The sequence below is a fragment of the Pelmatolapia mariae genome, linkage group LG17, assembly GCF_036321145.2.
Source record: "Pelmatolapia mariae isolate MD_Pm_ZW linkage group LG17, Pm_UMD_F_2, whole genome shotgun sequence".
In the NCBI taxonomy this organism is placed as follows: domain Eukaryota; kingdom Metazoa; phylum Chordata; class Actinopteri; order Cichliformes; family Cichlidae; genus Pelmatolapia; species Pelmatolapia mariae.
The window spans coordinates 35,420,685-35,429,328 of record NC_086242.1 but is presented as its reverse complement, the minus strand read 5'-3'; positions in this window follow the sequence as shown (position 1 = coordinate 35,429,328).

The window sequence follows — 8,644 nt, the reverse complement described above, 5'->3', positions numbered from 1 at the left end:
AAACAGGTTGGACAGAGAAACAGAAACAAGAAGCGAGACCCATTTAAAAGATTTAATCATTCCATTCATTTAGGGTTGCAGAAGTCAAAGGTTGAAGTGATGGGAGTTAATGGGTAAAAGCTGAGGAATGAAAACAAATGTTTGATCGACTGCTCTTGTTGATCATTTTGATTATGAAATAAGCCCAGCTAAGAGAGCATTAAACAACAAAATGTTAATTTGATTATTCAGTCTTTTACTGAGCGTGTGCAGTGTGTTTGTGTCAGAGTGCAAACCAGGAGCAGGGCTTGATGTTGAGCGCGTGTCCTGAGCATGCACAGCAGAGTGCTGTTTGGTCTATGAAACTAACCAATGTGTCAACAGTGTAACTTGAGGTGTGTGGGGGGGGGGTGGCCACGGTGTTTGCTCACAGTAGTTCCCGTAGTGGAGCGCACACTCGCACACCATGTACTGAGCTTGAATATTTATTGCACTGGCCTCAGTTTGATTCCACCATGGGCCACTTGCTATAAGTCGTCTCTTTCCTGTCAGCCACTCCAGTGTAAATGACGTAAAGCACCTTTCAATTCAATTCAATTCAATTCAATTTTATTTATATAGCGCCAAATCACAACAAAAGTCGCCTCAAGGCGCTTTATATTGTACAGTAGATAGCACAATAATAAATACAGAGAAAAACCCAACAATCATATCATATGACCCCCTATGAGCAAGCACTTTGGCGACAGTGGGAAGGAAAAACTCCCTTTTAACAGGAAGAAACCTCCGGCAGAACCAGGCTCAGGGAGGGGCGGCCATCTGCTGCGACCGGTTGGGGTGAAAGAAGGAAAACAGGATGAAAGACATGCTGTGGAAGAGAGACAGAGATTAATAACAGATATGATTCGATGCAGAGAGGTCTATTAACACATAGTGAGTGAGAAGGTGACTGGAAAGGAAAAACTCAATGCATCATGGGAATCCCCGGCAGCCTACGTCTATTGCAGCATAACTAAGGGAGGATTCAGGGTCACCTGGTCCAGCCCTAACTATATGCTTTAGCAAAAAGGAAAGTTTTAAGCCTAACCTTGAAAGTAGAGATAGTGTCTGTCTCCTGAATCCAAACTGGAAGCTGGTTCCACAGAAGAGGGGCCTGAAAACTGAAGGCTCTCCCTCCCATTCTACTTTTAAATACTCTAGGAACAACAAGTAAGCCTGCAGAGCGAGAGCGAAGTGCTCTAATAGGGTGATATGGTACTACAAGGTCATTAAGATAAGATGGGGCCTGATTATTTAAGACCTTGTATGTGAGGAGCAGGATTTTGAATTCAATTCTGGATTTAACAGGAAGCCAATGAAGGGAAGCCAAAACAGGAGAAATATGCTCTCTCTTTCTAGTCCCTGTCAGTACTCTTGCTGCAGCATTTTGGATTAACTGAAGACTTTTCAGGGAGTTTTTAGGACATCCTGATAATAATGAGTTACAGTAGTCCAGCCTGGAAGTAATGAAGGCATGAACTAGTTTTTCAGCATCACTCTGAGACAGGATATTTCTAATTTTAGAGATGTTGCGCAAATGGAAGAAAGCAGTCTTACATATTTGTTTAATATGTGCCTTGAAGGACATGTCCTGGTCAAAAATGACTCCAAGGTTCCTCACAGCATTACTGGAGGCCAAGGTAATGCCATCCAGAGTAAGGATCTGCTTAGATACCATATTTCTAAGATTTTCAGGGCCGAGTACAATAACCTCAGTTTTATCTGAATTAAGAAGCAGGAAGTTAGCGGCCATCCAGGTCTTTATGTCTTTAAGACATTCCTGCAGTTTAACTAATTGGTGTGTGTTACCTGGCTTCATGGATAGATAGAGCTGCGTATCATCTGCATAGCAGTGAAAATTTATGCTATGTCTTCTAATGATGCTACCTAGGGGAAGCATGTATAATGTAAATAGAATTGGTCCTAGCACTGAACCCTGTGGAACTCCATAATTAACCTCAGCATGTGAAGAAGACTCTCCATTTACTTGAACAAATTGGAGTCTATTAGATAGATATGATACAAACCACTGCAGTGCAGTACCTGTAATACCTACAGCATGTTCTAATCGCTCTAATAGGATATTATGGTCGACAGTATCAAACGCTGCACTGAGGTCTAGCAGGACAAGCACAGAGATGAGTCCACTGTCAGAGGCCATAAGAAGATCATTTGTAACCTTCACTAAAGCTGTTTCTGTGCTGTGATGAGCTCTGAAACCTGACTGAAACTCTTCAAATAAGCCATTCCTCTGCAGATGATCTGTTAGCTGTTTGACAACTACTCTTTCAAGGATTTTTGATATGAAAGGAAGGTTGGAGATTGGCCTATAATTAGCTAAGACAGCTGGGTCTAGAGATTGCTTTTTAAGTAAGGGTTTAACTACAGCCACCTTGAAGGCCTGTGGTACATAGCCAATTATTAGAGATAGATTGATCATATTTAAGATTGAAGAATTAATTAATGGCAGGACTTCTTTGAGCAGTTTTGTAGGAATGGGGTCTAAAAGACACGTTGATGGTTTGGAGGAAGTAATTATTGAAGTTAACTCAGAAAGATCGATTGGAGAAAAAGAGTCTAACTTAACATTAATGGTACTAAAAGTAGCTGTAGACGATATTACATCTGTGGGATGATTATTGGTAATTTTTTCTCTAATGATAAAAATTTTATTTCTGAAGAAGTTCATGAAGTCATTACTAGTTAACGTTAAAGGGATTGTTGGCTCAGTAGAGCTCTGACTTTTTGTCAGCCTGGCTACAGTGCTGAAGAGAAACCTGGGGTTGTTCTTATTTTCTTCAATCAGTGACGAATAGTAAGATGTTCTGGCTTTGCGGAGGGCTTTCTTATAAAGCAGCAAACTATTTCTCCAGGCTAAATGATGATCCTCTAAATTTGTGACACGCCATTTCCTCTCCAGCTTACGAGTTATCTGCTTTAGGCTACGTGTTTGAGAATTATACCACGGAGTCAGGTACTTCTGATTTGAGACCTTAGTTTTCACTGGAGCTACAGTATCCAGAGTCGTACGTAGTGAGGAGGTAAAATTGCATGTGAATAATATCCCACGTGTGGTATGCACCCCAACAACTATCGGGTCGCCTCCTGCAGCATTCTCAGGCTGATCTTCAACAGTGTTGTGCAGCACTTGTCAGGAAGTTACCCCGAGTACATTACTATTTACATGTTGGCTGCCGGTGGCATAATTCGAAAGAACTGTTTATGCTTTCGTAGTTATCCTGATGACAACTTGTGTCCAAGATATTACTCCAGATTCTGATCTTTAAATCAACAAGGTGACAAAAATGAATTTTCCACAGCCACTTGCATATCAAATGCATGCTATTTGAAGACTACTGCTCTGCTCTTACTTCAAAGGGTCATCTTTCTCTTGATCTCTACGCTCCTTGTTTATCTTCTATTGGGCCTTGATGGAAGCCCTCAGTTCATCCACTGTAGGAATCAAACAGTTTGAACTCTTCTCCCTTTAAGCCAGCTTTCGTCTGATTGGCTGCCCCTTGCAAACACAAGGTTTAAAGAGCACTTGAGTGGGACTTCTGTGCTCACAGGCAGAGCTCAACATTTATGGCCAGGTCCAAAACTACAACTAATTCCCTTGTTAACTACATGCCTTCAAGGATACTGGGAACATCTACTTTGACTTTGGAGGTTAAAATCCAGCATGTGTCTTTCACATTAGAGACAGTTAAGCATGGTTTCTGAATAGTTTTTAAACTAAACTAAATCATGTCATAATAAATTGTTTGTTCATTGAAGACTGGTTCCAGGTGACTTCCATAGCTTTAAAAAATAGCCCGCAGAGAGGTCATTACAATCCTGACCTTACACCGTGTGTTAGGGGGCACAGTTTGACGTCATAGTCCAGAAATGTAATACATTTAGCCTGTAGTGATGTAGTGATGATGTCCTAGTGAGGTGGCTGTTACATTTTTTCCACACAAGTTGTATTTCGGAATATTAAAGAAAGGTTAGTACTGCCCAAAGATATTGAGCCAACCCTCGTTTCTTTATATGTTGCAAGGAAAATGCAAAACTGTACATACAACAAAAACAGTACAATTGCAATCAGTTTGAAATCACCTTTCTTCTTTAATACAACCTGAATTCTCTTAGTCAAGCTTTCTTGTCATTTTTTTTCTATCTTCATAATTAATTGTGGCAAGATCTTCAACGCCACTGGCTGAAATGTGGACCCAAACCATGACAGAGCCTCCACTGTGTTTTACTGTTGGCTGCAGGCACTCACCTGTGTCCTGAGCTCCTCTGTACATACTGACAAGCACTCAAACAAAAGTGCCAATTTTGGATTCATTACATCATAAGATCTGTTTGCCACTGATTTTTCAGTCTAGGTCTTTTGTAATTTGGCTTCCCTTAGTTTTCCTTCCTTAAAAATGTCTTCTTGACAGCCACTCTTCCACTGAGGCTATTTCTGATGAGGCTTTGGTGAACAGCAGATCAACTGAGTGAAAGGTCAGAGGCTGTGTCAGAGCTTTGTTCTTCCTATTTCTTACAAACATGACAGACAAGGTTTTTTTGTCTTCTAGGTCTGCCACTTGTCCATTTACCTCTGATATTTTAAGGACATCCCAAACACAATGATGTGAAATGATTCTCAGCTTATAATTCTTTGGAAATGATCTTGCTGGTGCAAAAATGCAATTTTATGTCAACCCATGTCATTTAAAAAAGATTCTACTAAAGACAATGGGGGGGTATGTTTTAGTAACAGGCTGCTAGTAGCGGGTTTAATTAAATTACAAATTGGCTCTCTGCTAGATAGATTAGACAAAACTTTACTTATCCCTCGGGTGGGTTCCTGCAGGAAATTCTGTGTGCTAAGTTGTTTGTACTGACGCAACACTGGTTCATCCCTTTAGTTAGGTGCTTTTTATGCTTGAATGATTCATAGGTCAGTATTAAGTGTTTTAACAAACAAACATGCCTCAGATATTGGTCAGATACAACAACTATACTGAGAATGAGTGAAAAAGCCACCAGTTTCCAAAAAAAGAGGAAAAACTTTAGAAAGCCTGGATCCTTGGAAGCAAAACAAAAAATTTGTTTTGTACTTTTGCACAGTTTGTTCTAATGCCTACAGAACTACACTGCTATGTGCTGGTATAAACAGGGTTGAGAATAAATGAATGACTGTAGCCACACATTAAGAACACTGGATCAATGACCTTAATAATACACTGTTATCACAGACTGCAGGCTTACTTATGTTTCCTAGAGTTTCCAAAACTAAGGTGGTAGAGTCTTTATCTATCAGGCCCCTCTGCTTTGGAACCAGCTCCCAATTTGGATTTAGCAGACAGGGATCCTCTCTATGTCTAAGATAAGGCCTCAAACTTTCCTTTTTGATAAAGTTTAAAAAGTCAGGACTGGGTCAGGTTACCATGAACTGTCCCTTAGTTAGGCTCCCGTGACCTCAAACGATGGACTGATCACCTCTCCTCCCCTTCATTCCATGCATTCACACCCACACAGACACACACCCATGCACGCACGCACGCACACACACACACACACACACACACACACACACACACACATCAACAAGCTAAGTGTTTATTGTTATATTGTTGCTCATTTCCTTTGTCTCCCTGATCCTCTCTCACCTTTCTGTCTGTGTGTTCTTCACATTAAAGAGTGCTTGCTTAGGGGCAAATTGAATACACAAAGCGAAGTACTGCAAATGATCCAGTGATGACTTTTAAATACACATCTGTAAATTTTATCAGTATGACACCTCAAAAAGCTCAACACTACATGTTTACTTTTGAGACTGTGATTATTATTTTCTTAAACGTTTAACTGTAATCACTTTGTCCTTCTGTTCATCAGTTCAAGCTGAGATTAGTCCTCCGTGTAAAACTTGATAACAAAGCAGAAATCCCTTTGTGTGTAGAAAGATGTCAGTCAAATAAAAGACTTAATCAAGAGTTTCCCTTCAAAATAATGCTTTAATTACCAGATGCCTATACAGCCTTGGCCCCATTTGGGTTAACAGCTATTTTTATGGGAGCTCATTCCAAGACAGACAAGCAGTTTACTCTCCTGAGACAAAATACAGTCTGCATCACTGTCACTGTTCCTGCATATTATATGAAGCCACAGCAGTCTTAAATATATATTTAGGGTTTTGCTCAGTCATCAGCAGTTTTCTTATCCCAACACTTTTTTGCTCATTTCCAACTCTTTATTGTTGACCATATTTACCTTATGCTATTCCCCTTATGATTCGCCCCTTAATTCATGTTTTAAGCTAGCTTTCGTCTGATTGGCTTGCTCATGCAAACAAAACATTTAATAAACAGCAGGTGGGTGGGGCTTCTATGCTTAGGTCATCACCTAACAAGTGGATGACCTATCAGCCCAGTTTCCAGGTCCAAGCTTCTATTGCAATAATTGAGGTTGTCATCTTTTTAGGATGTTTGTGTCTTGTTTAATTTGATAGAAACCAGCCTCATTCTTGGTCTCTTCAGCGTTTTATTTGCACACCGGCAAATTAGGAAATCTTTAAAATCTCATGCTGTACACTGCAGCCCATGGGCACTTCAGAAGATTTCAGGATCTTACTTAGGATCAGGACTTTTTCATATCAAGTAATCAAAATCATGCGGCAACATATTAACGACTAACCTTGTGATGTGGATGGATTATGTCAGATGCTTTCCTGGCTGAAGTTTAGTTCTGCTTTATGATGATATGATAGAAAGTTATAGCAGAGCTGTACATTTTACAATTTTTTAGAAATTCTTCAATTGGAACATAGTGTGTCATCTTTAGGTGGGAACTAACTAGCTAATTTCCTGCTAACATCTAACTGCTAAACTTTATAAATGCTTTATTCAGAAATCCTTGGAAGCTAAACTTTATTGTAACACCTTAGAGAAAAGAAAATTGTGAAACAATAATCAGAGTAATAATCCTCAATGTAGAAATGTGAAGACTGATTATCTCAGTACCTACAGTATATAATATAAAAAGATTCTGAGAATCTGGAGAAATCTGTGCACAAGGGACGAATGAAGGAACAAATTAATAGAGGATGTTCGTGAACTTTGGGCCCTCACTTACAGAAATCAGTGTCTGTGAACATAGTTTTCTGTTCCATCCATGAATTCAGATTAATGCTCTATCATGCAAAGAAGAACCCATATGTAAATACGATCCAGATGCCAGCATATTCTCTTGGATGAATCTAATTTAAAATGGACTGAGGAAAGTGTAAAACTCTTTTCTGGTGTAATTTACTTTTGGAAAACATGGATGCCAGAGAGGAGGCATTGTTATTGGTGCTCAGTACACCAATAACAATGGCTTGTTATTGGTGCTCAGTACAAAAACCTGCATCTCTTGAAGGTATGGCAATGTATCATTGCCTGTCCAACTGGCAGCTTGCGCAACTGGAAAGGAACCATCAATGCTGAAAGGTATATGCAGGTTTTAGAGCAACATATGCTCCCATACAGATGGCATATTTTTCAGAAAAGGCTTTGCATATTTGCACACAATGCTAAACTGCACCCTACGGCTGTTACAACAGCGTGACTTCGTAGTAGAAGACTCTGGGTGTTGAACTGGCCCGTCTGCAGTCCACACCTTTCACCTGTTGAAACTATTTGGTGCATCATGAAATTGAAAATATAAACCAGTTTAAAGTGCGATAATATTTTTCTTAAAATTGTGGACCTTTACAGTTTAATCGAATAACTTTATTTATGTTCTGTTATGAATAAAATTTTAAGGTTTATGGGATTTGCAAATCATTGTATTCCATTTTTATTCACATTTTACATCATCCCTGTGTTTTCAGAATATGGGTTGTAGATATGGAGCATTTATATTGTTTAGATCACAGGGATTACTTAACTACTTAAGTAATCCCTTACTTAATTACTTATTATTTAGAAATTTGGCCATTTTTTAAAGTAATGAGATCAGCGCTAATCAGACCATAGTTATAACAGTATACATATTTAATAAGACATAAAATAAGAAAAAGCACAATCAGCCCCTTTAATTAGGACTAACGTGGCTGTGACCAAAAAAAGAAGAAGAAAAAAACCCTCCAGTGTTACAGTTGGTGGAAGGAGTGTGATAATATTATTATCTAAAATTCCAGAACTGTGTCAGTGCTTCTACAAACATTTATATATGTCCTGCTTTCTTTTTCTGGGGCAAATATGTTTTTTTTTCACAGTCATTTCAGCTGAACCCTTTCACTGCAGACACCGAACATATCTCAACCCTACAGGTAAAGTTCACAACCTGACCTTGTTTAACTCTTAATCAGCTTGGGGGGCAAAAAAGTGTGCGTGGTATGAATATTTACGATGGATGTAAATTCCACAACTATTGTGTCCACTGTTTGTCCAAGAGGAAAGAGTTTGTCACTCTGATTCATTCGGTAAACAGGACACGATGTAGAGAATCATGGTTGGTTTGGGAAAAAGGTTGAAAGGAGGTCAGAAGGAATCCCAACTTAGGCAATGAAGGAGTTTCAGATTGTCCCATATTTTTTTATGTTACTATGTGGCACTTTTTTTTTTTTTTTTTTAGAAAGATCTCACACACGTCAATACATTTTTAAAAA